The 18,349-nt window shown below is 40.3% G+C and overlaps 1 pseudogene; it reads right to left on the bottom strand.

Annotated features, from left to right (window-relative positions):
• Nucleotides 1-17,296, bottom strand: part of LOC139310043 (zinc finger protein 850-like) — a 218,579-nt pseudogene extending 201,283 nt beyond the window's left edge.
• Between the last annotated feature and the right edge of the window lie 1,053 nt (nucleotides 17,297-18,349).

The following is an 18,349-nucleotide window of genomic DNA, read 5'->3' as shown; positions in this document are numbered from 1 at the left end:
CAAAGACATCCGAAGGATTGTGACCTGATTGGACCATGTGATGGACGTGTGACCTAGGGGCAAGAACTTTCGGATTTGATTTGCGTGGGGAGGACCTCAGGTCCTTCAGAATCGGTTTTTCATCAGCTGTGCCAATATGGGATTCCTAATAAATGTTTATTCTGAGGAAACTTCAGGCCTCAGAGTTTTGATTTCGTTGGGTGCGTTATTTGGAACCCTGACACTAACCCGACTCTCCGAATAAAAACAATAAAAAAGCTCCCTACGCTTGCAGGGCAGCTGTCCAGGGTCCTAAACTCTGGATGTTTATCTGGGAAACCGGGCAGTGGGTAGACTTAGGGAAGATGGAGACATCCACCGGTACCATCGGAGCTGTGGGGACTGGAGGAGACTGTGGGGACAGCTCCGGAAGCCTTGGATACCCCACTGTGGTGGAACAAGCGGAAGCCGCAGCGGCAGAGATTGAGTGCCAACTGGCTGCCCAGCCCAAGGAGTATGCGCCCTGGCCATCCACCCAGGAGCTTCCCCAGTGGGGAAATGGCTCAGGGAGCAGCCTCAGAATCCCAGCGAACCCAGATTCCTTGAAGTTGCCAGCAGCCAAAGAATTATACCGGTCTGGAGAGGACCTGAAGAGCCATCTGGTGTTCTAGGACCCACAGATTTCCTCAGCTCGAGCAGAGTGCATCACTGTTTTTGAGTGGAGGGCTACGAGTCCATTGAACATTAGCGAGTCCAGGGAATGGGGAATCCAACGCTATCAAGGAGCCAAACCTCCGGCTGACTTTGTGGCAAGATCAGACACGAGGAGTGGGTCTCTGCGCTCCTGTGCCAAGTTCTCCCCATTGGTGGGCTCCGAGAGGAGTCAAAACCACCCTGTAAGGGAGGCGAAGTAAAGAGGGGTGCCCTGCAAGGTCGCAGAAAGTCGCAACTCTCCTGTTTGACTCGGGTTTTTTTCCCCCTCTCAGCCACAACGAGAAGAGGCAACCTAAAGATGGCTGCAGCAAAGCTGGGGCAGCCGAGGAACAACTAAGAAATGTGCAGGAGCGGTATAAATGAACAGGGATTGGAGCTGGGTGAGATAATTCTTTTTTCTGTATTTAGTCCCTAAACTTAAAGGAAAAAAGAAGAAAAACCAGGAAGAGACTCTTAGAATTATCTTTTTTAAAGCAGTGAACAACCATAGAGAGAAAATCCTAGACCTAAATGAAAGGAACTAAGGGGAGAAAAGCTAAAGACCTTTTAACCATAGAAAATTGGATTTTAAACTAAGTAGGTGTTGTTATGGAAAGGCATTATAAAATGCTGGAACTATATACCTCAATTAAATCAAGAACTCAATTTTGTCTCTATAAATTGAATTAAATTTGGATTAATTAATCTATCACGCTTGAAACAGCTGAAACCTATTGATGCTGCCATCTACTGGTGAATGGAATACACTACACCCCTACAAATCTAGGAAAATTCTGACAGAAGAAACAAGCAACATTCTTTTGAAGGATTGTGGCGATACTAACTGTTCTATAATTAATTACTATTGTGAGAATAAGGAAGACTCTTAAATAAAGTAAAGCAACTTTTGTTTTGCAGAAACTGCCTGGACTACTTAAATGGAATTGATTAATAACCCTGAGATGTAAAAAGTTATGATTATTGAACTCTCTGATGAGCAAAATTGGAACTGAATATATTGTTTTTGGCCTTGATTAAAAGCGGACTTATTAAACTAAGACAAGATGCTCTATCAGGGGGAAATGAGTGAGATTTCAAGAGAAATGGCATGGATGTTTCAAAGCATTAGGGACACCGTGACAAAGAACCACAGAAAGATAAAAAATTTAATCCAAGGCATAAGTGGCAAAATAGAAAATATGATACAACTGACAATGAATGAAGATCAAAGAGTCCAGGAAACAGAGGAGGCGGCAGAAAGAATGGAGAAAAAGATAGAACAGACAAATCACCAAACAAAACAAGATGATGAGAAGAGAGATACAAAAATGGAATTGGATAGCCTGGAAGATGTCTTTGAAAGAGAGATAGGGGAATGGGTGGATACTCTGGAGATCTGGCAGCATAGAAGGATAGAGATGGGAGAAATGTTTAGATAGAATAATGAAGATACAAATGTTGACAGAGTCAAAGATCCAAGAGAGGAGTATGGAGGAAAGCCAAAAAAACGAATAAGAATTGAAGTATTAAAACGGGCAAGAGATGATGGATAGAAAATATTTTTTTCCTTTCTTCTTTTTTCTAATATAATGATGGCCTGATTAAAAACTAGAATAGAGGTAGAAATAAGAATATACACTTTTATATAAAGGACTATGTCTTAACATAAACATGTGTGTTAACATAAACATGTGTATTAACAGTAGCAATCTGCAACTCTTACACTGCAAAAATATATGGACTTCACAACTCGACTAGGGTAAAGCAATAGACGCAATTTATATGGACTTCAGTAAAGCCTTTGATTCAGTGGTACATGACAAATTACTTCTAAAACTAACATTTCATGGCATAGCTGGATCCAAACAAACAAGGATTAGTAAGAGTGACCTGACTAGAAGAATAGAGGTAGAAATAATAAATAGGGGGAATATTAAGTAGATATAATTTCTATATAAATTGAATATAAGTAATGATTATATGGGAAGATGAGCGGTTGAAAGATGGTATTACTATGTATGTTTAAGATTATTAGCATTAGAATGGAACATTGAAATATTGAATAACTACTTTAAAATAATCATGTACATTAATATTAGGAGTATATAAGTTTGATTAATGTAACAATTGACTGTTGCTATTTGTATTAACATGTTGATATATGTTTAAAAATTAAAATCCAATAAAACTTTTTAAATAAGAGCCAAATCCTGGAGGGGCTGCCAGAGAGATTTGGCCAGCTGAGCATCAGCTGCTTGGGCCAGCAACCCCCAGCCAGCCAGCCTGTCATGGTCCTGGCCCAGCTGACCTTCAACTTCTCTGGCCACGGGAGTGTGACCACTCAGAGTGGGATTTCCTCCTCCTTTCACTCAGTGCTGAGCAGATTGCTCCTAAGCCTCCCTTGTTGGGCCTGATCTACCAAACTGACAGCTTAACCAGTGACAGTTGACAGCCAACAGCCAGGGCCCCTAGCCTAGACCAATCCAGCCCAGGCCTACAATGAGGGGCCATGGTCTACGAACGCCAGGTAGTCCACCTCGCCAGCCTCTCCTTAGTCTACCTCCGGTGGACCAGATCCCTCTGGGCTGGGCATACTACACTGGACAGGAGTGGATCCAGTGCCAATGGAACATGAACCGGATTTGGTCCCACCTCAATCACTATGGAGCCCAGTACCAATCTGATCAAGAAATATGTCAAGGTTCCAAGGAACATCCCCCACCCAAGTAAGACTCCGAGGCCAGCAGTTCCTCAAAGTTTCATTTTATTAGAAATGTCATATTGGCACATCTGGGAAAACCCAAATCTGAAAGCCCCCACATTTTCCCCACCCAAAGGAAAGTCAGTCCCTTCCCCTGCACCCACATGTCAGTCACATGGCCCAATCAATCCACCGTCCTGATGTTCCCCAGGTACACCTCTTCAAGTGCAGGCTGAATGTCCTTGACTCCCAGAGCAAAGAATGTTGTTATGACTATATATCTCCACCAACTCCATGCAACCCCCCCCCCCCTCCTGTTTTCCCACAGCACTAAATGTGGCAGCCCTGAAGATCCAAAGAAAAAGATGGGCTCCAGGACTGACAAAATGATCTCAGCCATTGCTGACAACATGGAGGGCAAAGCGGCCAAGTGGGTGGCCCAACTTGTGGCCCAGCATTCAAAATGCTGAAGAAACAGTTCACTGAGGAGCTGCAGATCAGAGCCAAAGTGTACTTGCCAACAAAGTATCTAAAGCCTTTGAGCTTTAGATACTTTGTATCTAAAAGCTTTTAGATACAAAGTATCTATGAGCCTTGATAGCACAGTGGTCTAAGCACCCTGTTATTAACACAGCTGCCTGCAATTACTGCTGGTTCGAATCTCTCCAAGGCTCAAGGTTGACTCAGCCTTCCGTCCTTTCTAAGGCAGGTAAATTAAGGACCCAGTTTGTGTTGGCAATAAGCTGAGTTTGTATAAATATACAAAAGTATGAAGGCTATTGCTTAACGCATTGTAAGCCGCCCTGAGTCTCCGGAGAAGAGCGGCATATAAATCAAATTGGAAAAATAAATAAATAAATAAATAAAACTCAAACTGCCCAGGAGAAAATTAGGTCCTAAGTTCAGAGTGCCTTTCCCAATAGTGATAAATCCTGTTACTGTTCAGCTTAGACTGAACACCACTGGGCGAGGGGTGGGCGAGCCAGCAATTTAACAAACGGTTTGGTGTTTTTTTATAATTTTATTGGCCTCACAGCTGCTGCGGGGCTTCAAAGGGCCGCCCTACAGCTGATCAGTGTTAAAAGAAAACAAATGAGTAGACCGACGCCTGCAAAAATAAATGGGTAGACCCAGTGGTGGGATTCTACTTTGGTAGAACCGGTTGTTAAGTAGTTAAGTAAGCCAGTGGTTGCCAAAGTGGGCGGTACCGCCCCCTGGGTGGCGGTGGAATGCCTTAGGGGGCGGTAAGAGGCAAGGGGGGCGGCAGGTGGGGCTAAGTGGCAAGGAGGGTGGCCCCCACCCTTTGACCTGTGCCTCGCCGCACTTACCTCCTTGCAAGCAAACAGCAAGAAAAAACAGCCCCTTCAGCTTCAGCATCCATTAATTAGCACAAGTTGATTAGATCGGCCTCCCGACTCTCAGCTGATTTGCTCTCAGCTGTTTTGCCAGGGCTCTGTTGCTATCTGTAAAGAGTGCTGGAGCAGATTTTTTTTCCCCTAGCTATGCTGAAAAAGCGAAACTGAAAGTAAAGCAGGGTCAAAATGAAGCAGAGAGAGATTTCTTTTTTTTCCTCACCAAAAAAGGTAGGTGCAAATCTGCAAACAATGGGAAATTTAGGGCAAAAGAGGAGAGTTCAAGATTTTAAAACACAAAAGAAAAAAAGCTCTATTTAACTAGGGAATTGTAATAATTGAGATACTATTAATTGTATATTGTGTTGAAAGCAGAAATGGTTAAGTTGTGGTTTGGAGGAATATATGGGAGAAATTATTTGGTTTATTATTATTGGTAAATATAATTAATTGATTTGTAAGAAATTGGATTGCATGGAAATAATTGGAATATTCTTGTTCATATTGATTAATATACAAAAAAGATAGTTATATAACTAATTGATTTATATTAAAATGTTGAATTTGTATTAAACAACTGTAATATTACATAATTAACCAACGTGAGGGTGGATATAAAAATAGATTGCAATGGGAAGGGGTATAATACAGAATAGAAGTGAAAATTGAATTTGATTAAGATTAGAGAGGAGGTGGCTTCCGGTTGGTGCCGCCGTCGTCGCTAGACGGTCTTTCAAGACCGCCAGCCCCGCCGCCCGTAAAGAGCCGCCTCCACAGCTGAGAGGCAGCTTGAAAAACTCCATTTCTTTGAGGAAATGTGAGCAGAGCCGGCGAGATCAGGTAGAGCCCCCTGTGAAGTCCCCAGATTGTCTTTTTTGCTTCTGGGGAGGAAGCAGGATGAGGGTCCCTATCCAGCTCGCCGTGGCTCCGGACTCCAGGGGAACTCTGCATGTAGCAGAGCCAGACGACGCGACCAACATAACCAGCGAAAGTCAAAAGATTTATTAAAAATAAACAGGGTGAAATCTGGATCTGGAACTTAAAACTGCAAGTATTTATAATAGCCCTGTGATTGAATTTAAGAATGGAGAAAGAGTGAAAGTTTAAAATGGCGTCCGGCTTTAGAGGCTTGAAAAAAGCTGAAAGCGAAAGTGGATTTGCCTGACTGTCTCAGTACGCTACAAAGTATCTAAAGCAACAGCGCTGGCTAGAAGAGAAGGGAAAAGGTTTTTTTTCCAAAGTGTCTTTATGTTCCTTCTCCCTTAGAGACTTGATTAATTCTGAGAGGTTTTTGTGCAGGTGAAAAGGGAGAGAAGACTTCCTTCTTAAAAAGAGTTTGTCTGCGTGGCAGAATGGCTTCAAAGCCAGACAACAAAGCTGTAGGGGGGGGTTCCCCCACTCATAAGTCACAAGCACAGTTTTTAAGCTTGCAGACTCAGAGCCAGAGACAGGAGATTGATTTTAAAGATTTGAAGGAATTTATTATTGCGGCTCTGATGAAACAAGATGAGGTTATGGACCAGAAGTTTGAAAAATTTCAACAGGAAACTAAGGAGGTGGTTCAAGAAAAGTATGATAAGATGAAGCGAGATATTCTGACAGTTTTGACTGGCTTGTCAGAAGTAATTGTCCAGATTGATAAAAAAAGTGGAAGAAATTAATTTAGAAGTAGAGTCTAAAATGAAGGAAGCTGATTATAAGATTTATAATGTGGATAATAAAACGCAAAGGATTGAAAATGAAGTGACAATGATGCAATTCAAATTTATGGAGTTTGCTGTAAGACTGAGGGGGATAAAGGAAAACAACAGAGATTTGAGAAGGATTTGTGCTGATGCTTTGGCTGAGATGCTAAAGGTTAGCTCTGAAGAGGTCCTGTCCAAGATTGACAAGATTTACAGAGTGAATTCTTGGGTGGCAAGGCAAAGGCAATTGCCCAGAGATGTAGTGATATACTTTACAGACAGAAGAATAAGAAATGACATCTTGCAAAAGTCTTTTGTTTCCATCTTACAAGTGGATGGAAGGGAGATTGGGATTTATAAAGAGCTGCCGCCTAAGATGCTAAAAGATAGAAAGGATTTTGGATTTTTGGTGACTGAATTAAAGAAACAACAAATTCCATTTAGATGGGATGCTCCAGTTGGTATAATATTGAGGTATCAAGGAGAAAGATATCGATTAAATACTGTTAAAAAAGCGGAAGAATTTTATCTCAATGTTTTTAAAACTGGTCCAGCATTTCCATGTACATCTTCAGTGTTAATACAGGAGGGTGATAAAGAAAAGCAAACTGAACAAGAGATTGAAGTCCAGTGGAAGCAGATGGAGATGGAGCCAATGGAAATACAAGGATCTACAGGGGGCTTTTTGGATGAGCCGTTCCCGGATCTTCCTTTAAAGGTTAAAGGTGAACCACCTAAAAATACAAGAGAAGTGGCTTTGGATCTTGATCTGATGTCCTATAAAGTTAAAGATCAGCGTATAACCCGATCAGCCTACAAACGAATTCCAGAAAAACAACAACAGCAGAGGTCTAAGCCAGCACAAGGCAAGAAAAGAAGCAGGTTCTACAAAACTAAAAAAATTTAGACCAATATCTCTTTTGAATATGGATTATAAATTTTTTGCAAAACTATTAGCCAACAGATTATTGCCAGTTATCTAAGAGCTGATTCATGATTAAGCAGGATTTATAGAAGACAGATATATGAAAGATAATGTGAGGCAAATTATAGATTTATTGGACTATCTTGAGAAGAATAAACAGATCCCTGCAGTGCTGGTGTTTTAGGATGCGGAGAAGGCCTGTAATCGAGTGAATTGGAACTTTCTATTACAGACTTTAAGAAAGATGGATTATGTGTACGTTGAAGGGAATAGCTATGAGGCAAGAGGATTATGGAATAAGGACACTTGCAGTTGATCTGGTTGTTACCCTAACATGGTCGATGGAACTAATAATCTAGATGAAAGACTTTACAGAAGATATCATACGGAATATAAATATAAAGTCACTCGGGGGGGGTTTATATATAGAAGTACTCTTCAATGATGGGGGCAGATGGCAACTAAAGACATTAAATACACTGTTGGAAGAAGGATTTGATGTAATTGTTTAGATGCTATAAATTATTATATATGGTGGACCTGCGGGGAAGTGGATGAAACAAAATTGATATGGTATATGGTGATAGGCTAGGTTAATGATTGTTCAATATTGGAAAAGGGATGTTATGTTTATTATAGAAGAATGGACTCTGAAGGTGACCAGTTTTGCAGATATGGCGAAGATATCAGCATACATAAAAGACTGGACCCAAGAAATCTATGCACGGGAGTAGAGGAAATGGATAGATTATGTGCAGAATAAATATTAAACTAGGAAGTATCAGATAACTTTTAGTTGAATGTTGTGTAGAAATGTATAGTATATAGGGGATAGAATACTAGAATGTCAGGAAGAAATGTATACTACACAGGGGGTAGAGTAGATGGGCGGCAAAGTATTATATAATGTGATTTGGATTTGGATTTCATCCTGGGGAAGCCATGGGAGGAGGGGAGGGTAAGGGAGGGTTAGGGAGGGAAAGGGGGGAAGGGGGAAAATTTATATTTGTAAAACTTTTTCAATAAAAAAAAAGATTAGAGAGGAGGATGAAGGGTAATATTGGTTTTTTTAAAAATAAATGAGGAATAAATATGGCAAAAAGGAAATATAGAAATTGTAAATTTAATTGAAATGACTAAACACTGTTTAAATTTGTGAACCGGCCAAATACTCTGTTCAAAGAAAATACATTATATGTTTGTATGTGTGTTTCTAATTATTGCTATTTATTCATATTTGTTCTCTTTTAATCTTTAAAGTTTAACAATTCATTCTTTATCTTAATATCTTAATATCTGTTTGGGGTTGGCTTTCTTCCCTTTCATCTTTTTTATTGTACAGCAATCTTTCTCCTCAAACCTACCACCTCTCTTTTCTTTCCTTCTTACTTTCTCTTCCCCCCTCTTCTTCTCCTCTCTACTTCCTCTTCCTTTTTCCTTCTCCTCCTCTCTTCCTCCCTCTCTTACCCTCACTCCTACTCCAATTTCCCTTCTCTTCCTTCATCCCTCTCTATTGCTGTATCCTTTTATGCATATGGACTACTCAGAGGGCTGAAAAAGTTATTTTTGACTGGTCCTCCCACTTTTGACCAGTCCTCGAACTTACGACTGTCCTCACATTTTGTTTTTGCCCTATCTTGTCACCATGGTGAAGAGAAGCAGTTGTGAAATGAATGATACAGTTGTTAAGAATGCTACAATGGGCATAAATGATGACCAGAAATAAGTGCGAAGACCAGTCAAAAGTGCGAGGACCAGTCAGAAATTAATTTTTTCAGCCCTTTGAGTAGTCCCTATGCAGATAGCCACGCCCACCCGGTCACATGACCAGTTAGCCACGCCCACCCGGTCAAATGACCACCAGGCCACACCACCAACTAAGCCACACCCACAGAACCGGTTGTTAAAAAAATTGAATCCCACCACTGCCCCACCCCCTATAAATAGCATTGTTCGGAATAGCAGTTTGCACGACCCACTAAGGTAAGGTGACCAGATTTTAACATTGGTAAAGAGGGACATTGTGGGCGTGGCTTATTTTGTGGGTGTGGCTAGCTGGTCATGTGACTGGGTGGGCGTGGCTAGCTGGTCATGTGACCGGGTGGCCATGGCTATGTCTATAGGGTAAGGTGAACAGATTTTAACATTGGTAAGAAGGACACCATTGTGGGCGTGGCTTATTGTGTGGGCGTGGCTTGGAGGCCATGTGACTGGGTGGGCGTGGCTACCTGGTCATGTGACCGGGTGGCCATGGCTATGTGTATAGGGACTACTCAGAGGGCTGAAAAGTCATTTCTGACAGGTCCTCACACTTTTGACTGGTCCTCACACTTATGACCATCCTCACATTTATGCCCGTGCAGCATTCTTAACAACCATGTCACTCATTTCACAACTGCTTCTCTTCAACAAGGTGACAAGATAGGGCAAAAATGTAAAATGTGAGGACAGTCGTAAGTTCGAGGACTGGTCAAAAGTGTGAGGACCAGTCAAAAATAACTTTTTCAGCCCTCTGAGTAGTCCATATGCACAAAAGGACTAACCAGAGGGCTGAAAAAAGTCATTTCTGACAGGTCCTCGCACTTTTGACTGGTCCTCACACTTATGACCATCCTCACATTTATGCCCGTGCAGCATTCTTAACAACCATGTCACTCATTTCACAACTGCTTCTCTTCAACAAGGTGACAAGATAGGGCAAAAATGTAAAATGTGAGGACAGTCGTAAGTTCGAGGACTGGTCAAAAGTGTGAGGACCAGTCAAAAATAACTTTTTCAGCCCTCTGAGTAGTCCATATGCACAAAAGGACTAACCAGAGGGCTGAAAAAAGTCATTTCTGACAGGTCCTCGCACTTTTGACTGGTCCTCACACTTATGACCATCCTCACATTTATGCCCGTGCAGCATTCTTAACAACCATGTCACTCATTTCACAACTGCTTCTCTTCACCATGATGACAAGATAGGGCAAAAATGTAAAATGTGAGGACAGTCATAAGTTCGAGGACTGGTCAAAAGTGTGAGGACCAGTCAAAAATAACTTTTTCAGCCCTCTGAGTAGTCCATATGCATTAAAGGATTACAGCAATAGAGAGGGATGAAGGAATGGAAATTAGAGTAGGAGTGAGGGTAAGAGAGGGAGGAAGAGAGGAGAAGGAGAAAGAAAGAGGAAGTAGGGAGGAGAAAAAGAGGGTGGGGGGAAGAGAAAGTAAGAAGGAAAGAAAAGAGAGAGGTGGTAGGTTTGAGGAGAAAGATTGCTGTACAATAAAAAAGATGAAAGGAAAGAAAGCCAACCCCAAGCAAATATAAAGATATTAAGATAAAGAATGAATTGTTAAACTTTAAAGAATAAAAGAGAACAAATATGAATAAATAGCAATAATTAGAAACACACATACAAACATACAATGTATTTTCTTTGAACAGAATATTTGGCTGGTTCACAAATTTAAACAGCGTTTAGTCATTTCAATTAAATTTACAATTTCTATATTTCCTTTTTGCCATATTTATTCCTCATCTATTTTTTAAAAAAACCAATATTACCCTTCATCCTCATCTCTAATCTTAATCAAATTCAATTTTTCCCTTCTATTCTATATTATACCCCTTCCCATTGTCATCTATTTTTATATCCATCCTCACATTGTTTAATTATGTAATTATGTAATACAGTTGTTTAATACAAATTCAACATTTTAATATAAATCAATTAGTTATAAAACTATCTTTTTTGTATATTAATCAATATGAACATGAATATTCCAATTATTTCCATGCAATCCAATTTCTTACAAATCAATTAATTATATTTACCAATAATAATAAACCAAATAATTTCTCCCATATATTCCTCCGAACCACAACTTAACCATTTCTGCTTTCAACACAATATACAATTAATAGTATCTCAATTATTACAATTCCCTAGTTAAATACAGTTTTTTTTCCTTTGTGTTTTAAAATCTTGAACTCTCCTCCTAAATTTCCCATTGTTTGCAGTTTTTCACCTACCTTTTTTGGGGAGGAAAAATAAAAATAAACATAAATCTCTCTCTGCCTCATTTTGTCACGCTGCACCAAAGACCCTGGTTTCTTGGTTTCGGTTTCGTTTCTGAAGCTTAGCTAGGGGAAAAAAAAACTGCTTTACACTGATTGCCTGTAGGGCAGCCCTTTGAAGCCCCGGGCAAGAGTTTAAACAGTTTTTTTTTCTTCTAGCCATCAGCTGGGGCTCAAGAAAAATCGGGACTTTTTTGAAACGCCGCGGGACGCGGGACAAATTGCTCAAAAGCGGGACTGTCCCGCCAAAAGCGGGACGTCTGGTCACCTTACACTAAGGAAGATAGTAACAATAAAATACACAGAATACAGCCATATTTGGCCTCCTGAAGCCTTGCCCCGCACGTCCCATTTTTGTGAAAAACTGGCCCGTTTTTTTTGCAAAAACAGGGTGGGCAGAGCCTTTGGGAGGTCCGCAGGCTGCTCCAATACAAATTTATCCCTGTAACAAAGATAGCTAACACTATTAGTTAACGCTAGAGAAATCCCCTGAATCAACCAATCTAGAGCAGTGATTCTCAGCTGGGGGTTCCTTTTGAAATTGCTGACCACCAGTGAGTGGGAGAAAGCAATTTCACAGAGGAGGGGATGGAGAGGGCTGTGGGATGAATTCACACCCATTCCCAGACCCCCTTGGGATCAACCTGCAGCCCTCCCTTGCCTCCTCAGGCGGTGGAGCGTGTGTGGGGGGGATTCTTTTCAAGAAGTCACAAGGAGGGCTGAGAGCTGGTTTCTGTCCCACAAGTAAGGTTTGGTCCAGAACCAACCCCAACATGAAGGTCTTTTATTTGCTCCTTGTACTCCTTGTCTTTGCATTTTTAACAGGTAATAAATTAAATTTCTGATGATGTAAAAATAGCTCATAACTCACCTTTCTAGACAGCTATTATCATGTCTAAAAGCAAGATACTCTTCTCCATCTTTTGTCTGGAGTACCATTTAATCCAGAGCCTTTTAACTCCAGAAGTCCAAGTTTAAAGAATGGACTTCTGGAATTAAAGCTCCATTTTTTAGCTAAAGCTTAATTCACACGTTAGTTTTGCTTGAGCAGTGTGATCCTCCAATGGTCTGAAAAATATATCATTGATTTTCCTTTGGCATTTAAACTAGATAACCAATGTGAAAAAGTGCATCAAGGAAGGACTGGAAAGCCAATTCATACTGAACTGTATTGGGTTTTCTGTTGTTATTTGAATAAAAGGAAAAGAAATCAAATAGTGGTACCTAGTGCGAAAAAAGAGATGAAATAATGAGTCATTCTCAACACTTGAATTCTCTACATTTAAAATATCCAGAAATTATTATGGTTAAGTGATTTTTGCCCCATTTATGATTTTTCTTGGCATAGTTCAAATCAGAGTTCAAATCAAAGATTTGATAGTTAAAATCAAAGTTCAAATCAGAGATTTGATAGTTCAAATCAGAGATTTGATAGTTCAAATCAAAGATTTCTGAGACCAATGTTGAATATTTCAGTAGTCACCAATCCCAGTCTTAAAATGAGTTTAGAATCAGTGGGAGTCACTGATAACAATGAACTACTAGCTACTGATAATGAGTCCAGTCCTACCTTTCTTTTCCTTCTGTCCAAGTTTTGCAAGTACTTTTTCCAAGTATACGTTTTATTCCAAAGTATACAAACCATTATTGTTAGGGAAAAAATGGGTCTTCCAAGCAATTTTAAAAGACACTGTCAGAATGACTCTTCTCTCAGCCCCCCTTGTGGCTCCTTGAAAAGCATCCCTCCCCCACATATGGAAATGAAAAGAATAAGCTTAAAAATCCTAGCCTTTTAAAATTGAAAATATGGAGAATTGGGAGGATGAATATGAGACACTAAGGGAGATGTTTCAAAAAGTAAGGGAGGCATTTAAGGGAAATAAAGAAGCAGAGAATTGGTTAGCTTGCAAAAAAAAGAAAGAGAAAAGATGAATGAGAAGCAAGAGAAACAAGGAGATAATATGGAAAAGGAAATAATTGGGGGAAAAAGAAAGATGATTACACTGGGTTCAATAGTAATAGAATAAAAATGGATATGGGAAAATACATCTCAAATATCAAGAAAAGAGAAATAAATGGGGTAAGATTGAAAATGAAAAGTAATAGAGTTAAAATTAAAGGAAAGGCTAAAGGAGATATAAGAACAGGAAAAATAAGAAGGTAAAGAAATGGGAGAAAGGGAGGAAAACATCAAGAAAGAGAACTGTGGAGAGACTAAGAGAAAATGGTTAAGAGTCAGTGAAAATGTTAATTTGTTAATAAAGAGAAGGATGCTAGTTGTAGAAATTTTATGTGAAAATGCTGTTAAATGAAAAATAGGACAATGTTATCCAACGTACAACTTAATCCTTTTTATTTTCACCACCATAGACCATTAAAGGTATTTCAATTGTTAGTTTATACTTATTCATATTTCTAAAAAAAAGAAAAAAAGAAAAACTTATCATTGTCTAGATTTCAAAAATACAAAGATAAATATTCCAATTATTATTCATTTCATTTTTACAATCATGATTTCCCATTTATTTCTTACTACTATTCATATTTCAATTCTAAATATGTATAATATTTCTCTTTCATTTCTTTTTCTTTTTCTCCCTTCCCATTTTTATTTTTGCCTTTTTCTTTCTCCTTTTGTGTTTTAAAATCTTGAACTCTCCTCTTTTGCCCTAAATTTCCCATTGTTTGCACCTACCTTTTTAGTGAGGAAAAAGAAGAAAAAGAAATCTCCCTCTGCCTCTGCCTCATTTTTCCTTGAAGCAAACCTCAAACAGCCTGCTTTACTTTCAGTTTCGTTTTCAGCATAGCTTGATTAGCACAGGGGAAAAAAAATCTGCTCCAACACTCTTTGCAGCAAGCAGCAGAGCCCTGCGCAAAAAAACTGAGAGAATCGGGAGGCCAATCTAATCAACTTGTGCTAATTAGCCTATGCTGAAGCTGAAAGGAGCTGTTTTTTCTTGCTGTTTGATTGCAAGGAGGTAACTGCTGTGAAGCACAGGCCAAAGGGGGGGGCACCCTCTGCCACCCTCCTTGCCACTTAGCGCCCCCTGCCGCCCCCTTTTGCCTCTAGCACTACCCTGCTGCCCCCCATGCCTCTTACAGCCCCCCTAAATCATCCCACCGCCCCCCACTTTGGTACCGCCCAATTTGGGAACCACTGCTTTAGGTCATCACTCATCACTTTGGAAAATCCATGTGCATTTTCTTGTGTGCAATATGGGTGGAATGTTTCCTGAAGCACCGTCCACTCTTGGGGCACTTAAATGGTTTCTCCCGTGTGTATAAGCACATGACTTAAAAGGCTAGTCTTAGTACTGAAACCTTTCCCACAATCTGGGCACTCGTATGGTTTCTGTCCTGTGTGAGTGTTCCGATGTTTCACCAGGTGGGAATTCTTACTGAACCTTTTCCCACAATCAGGACATTCAAATGGTTTCTCTCCTGTGTGAGACCTCTGGTGTGTCACCAGGTGGGAATTCTGACTGAACCTTTTCCCACAATCAGGACATTCAAATGGTTTCTCTCCTGTGTGAGTCCTCTGGTGTGTCACCAGGTGGGAATTCTGACTGAAACTTTTCCCACAATCAGGACATTCAAATGGTTTCTCTCCTGTGTGAGTCCTCTGGTGTTTCACCAGGCTGGAATTATCACTAAAACGTTTCCCACAGATACAACATTCAAAGGGTTTCTCTCCTGTGTGAGTTCTCTGGTGTTTCACCAGGCTGGAATTGTGACTGAAACTTTTCCCACAATCTGGACATTCAAATGGTTTTTCTCTTGTGTGAGTCCTCTGGTGTGTCACCAGGATGGAATTGTGACTGAAACTTTTCCCACAATCAGAACATTCAAATGGTTTCTCTCCTGTGTGAGTCTTCTGGTGTGTCACCAGGCTGGAATTGTTACTGAACCTTTTCCCACAATCAGGACATTCAAATGGTTTCTCTCCTGTGTGAGTCCTCTGGTGTGTCAATAGGTGGGAATTCTGACTGAAACATTTACCACAATCAGAACATTCAAATGGTTTCTCTCCTGTGTGAGTCCTCTGGTGTTTCACCAGGCTGGAATTGTAACTGAAACTTTTCCCACAATCTGGACATTCAAATGGTTTCTCTCCTGTGTGAGTCCTCTGGTGTATCACCAGGCTGTAATTGTGACTGAAACTTTTCCCACAATCAGGACATTCAAATGGTTTCTCTCCTGTGTGAGTCTTCTGGTGTGTCACCAGGCTGGAATTGCTACTGAAACCTTTCCCACAATCAGGACATTCAAATGGTTTCTCTCCTGTGTGAGTCCTCTGGTGTGTCACCAGGCTGGAATTCTGACTGAAACTTTTCCCACAATCAGGACATTCAAATGGTTTCTCTCCTGTGTGAGTCCTCTGATGTGTCACCAGGTGGGAATTTTGACTGAAACTTTTCCCACAATCAGGACATTCAAATGGTTTCTCTCCTGTGTGAGTCCTTTGATGTATCACCAGGCTGGAATTGTTACAGAAACCGTTCCCACAATCAGGACATTCAAATGGTTGCTCTTCTGTGTGAGTCCACTGGTGTATCACCAGGCTGGAATTGCGACTGAAACCTTTCCCACAATCAGGACATTCAAATGGTTTCTCTCCTGTGTGAGTCCTCTGGTGTGTCACCAGCCTGGAATTGTGACTGAACCTTTTCCCACAATCTGGACATTCAAATGGTTTCTCTCCTGTATGAGTCCTCTGGTGTGTCACCAGGTTGGAATTGCGACTGAAACTTTTCCCACAATCAGGACATTCAAATGGTTTCTCTCCTGTATGAGTCCGCTGGTGTATCACCAGGTGGGAATTGCGACTGAAACTTTTCCCACAATCAGGACATTCAAATGGTTTCTCTCTTATGTGAGTCCTTTGGTGTATCACCAGGCCGGAATTGTTACAGAAACTGTTCCCACAATCAGGACATTCAAATGGTTGCTCTTCTGTGTGAGTGCACTGGTGTATCACCAGGCTGGAATTGCGACTGAAACGTTTCCCACAATCAGGACATTCAAATGGTTTCTCTCCTGTGTGAGTCCTCTGGTGTGTCACCAGGCTGGAATTGCGACTGAAACGTTTCCCACAATCAGAACATTCAAATGGTTTCTCTTCTGTGTGAGTCCTTTGGTGTATCACCAGGCTGGAATTGTGACTGAAACTTTTCCCACAATCAGGACATTCAAATGGATTCTCTCCTGTGTGAGTCCTCTGGTGTGTCACCAGGCTGTAATTGCAACTGAAACCTTTCCCACAGATAGGGCATTCAAATGGTTTCTCTCCTGTGTGAGTTTTCTGGTGTGCCACCAAGCTGGAAATGTGACTGAAACTTTTCCCACAATCGGGACATTCAAATGCTTTCTCTCCTGTCTGAGTCCTTTGTGGTCTCATGAGATGGTAATTTCCAATGAAACTTTCACACAATTTGGACACTCTTATGTGATGGGTGTCCTGTGATGTATTACCATATTGCCATGCTCAGTAAAGTATTCACATCGGGAGCACTCGTATGGCTTCTCTCCTGTGTGAGTCGTTCCATGAACCACAAGGAAGCTGTTCTGACCAAACTTTTTGGCATATTCAGATAATTTGTATGGCTTTTCTGCAGTTGGGATCTTCTTGTTTAATCAGCTATGATTTGCAATCTGTGCTTTTTCTACAATAAGCAGATCTATGGAGATTTTCCACAACTGATATTGTTGAGGTCAAAAATATGTGTGATTTATTGTTTAGTAGTGTTTTGATTAAAACCATTTGCTTCTTCCCAGAGCAAGGCCTGTATCATTGTCTGTCCTATGTGCCCTGCTCAATAAGACCTTTTCCTTCCCCCTAACTTCCAGATATTTCCATCTTTTTCTGAATGAAAAATAATCTTCCTTGATCTTTCATGCAATGTATCCTTGAGTTTCGTATCCTCTACTTTTTCCAGCTCAAAATCTCATGTTAATTTTCTTTCTTTTGTCTATTAGCTGCTGGAAAAGCAGAATTGTGTGGTTTTCTGAAGGAAATGGAATATATTTTGATTTCTGGCTCAATTTTATTTCCTTTTCAACGTTGCTTGTTATTCTCAGTTGTCCAGAGTGCTCTTATTGCCATCCTCTTTGTCTATAAGTTTTAAAGAAAAGTGTAATTTTAATTGTGTATAAAATAGTTGCAGAAGATGTGAAAAAAGTATACATTACAACAAAAAAGCAAACATGCCACAATGCTAGAATAATCTCTTACATTAATTATAATTCATTCGACACATGGAAGAGTACCAAGATATCTATTCAACCATGAAATTATGTTGTTGATTTGGGTCAATCATAAATTCTTGGCACTGCAAAGGGTTATCCTCAAATATATCTGGATGTACTGACGATAGATTATATATTTATTTATTTATTTATTTATTTATTGGTTCGATTTTTATGCCGCCCTTCTCCGGAGACTCAGGGCGGCTTACAATACGTTAAACAATAGCCTTCATACTTTTATATATACCTGCTTAGTAGGGCTTTTGGGCCCCCCTAAGCAGTGTTCTTTTTTATACAAAGTCAGCTTATTGCCCCCACAATCCGGTCCTCATTTTACCTACCTCGAAAGGATGGAAGGCTGAATCAACCTTGAACCTGGTGAGATTTGAACTTGCAGTAATTGCAGGCAGCTGGTGTTACTTAATAGTGCTTTAGTCTGCTGTGCCACGAAGGCTTATTAATTAATATAATTGCAGATATATGCATTTAGAAAAAATACAGGTACAAACACCTACAAATGATATATGTGGAAGCTCCATGAGTTTTCAGCCTGAGAAAATGTCCCAAACTGGTTAATGTCAAACCTTCTGAGCTAAATTTAGAGATGTGGGGCTTGAACTGAGGAAATGATGCCAAAAGCCTCTGCAAGATTTGAAGCACCAGTTTTGCTCATGAAAGTCCTCAGCTGCAAATAAGAGAAGAAAATGC

This window comes from Pituophis catenifer, unplaced genomic scaffold (genome assembly GCF_029215685.1).
Source record: "Pituophis catenifer annectens isolate HBS135680 unplaced genomic scaffold, rPitCat1.0.hap2 SCAF_2, whole genome shotgun sequence".
Classification (NCBI taxonomy): Eukaryota; Metazoa; Chordata; class Lepidosauria; order Squamata; family Colubridae; genus Pituophis; species Pituophis catenifer.
Note: the sequence above shows the minus strand (reverse complement) of the source record. Positions and strands in the feature narration are given on the sequence as shown.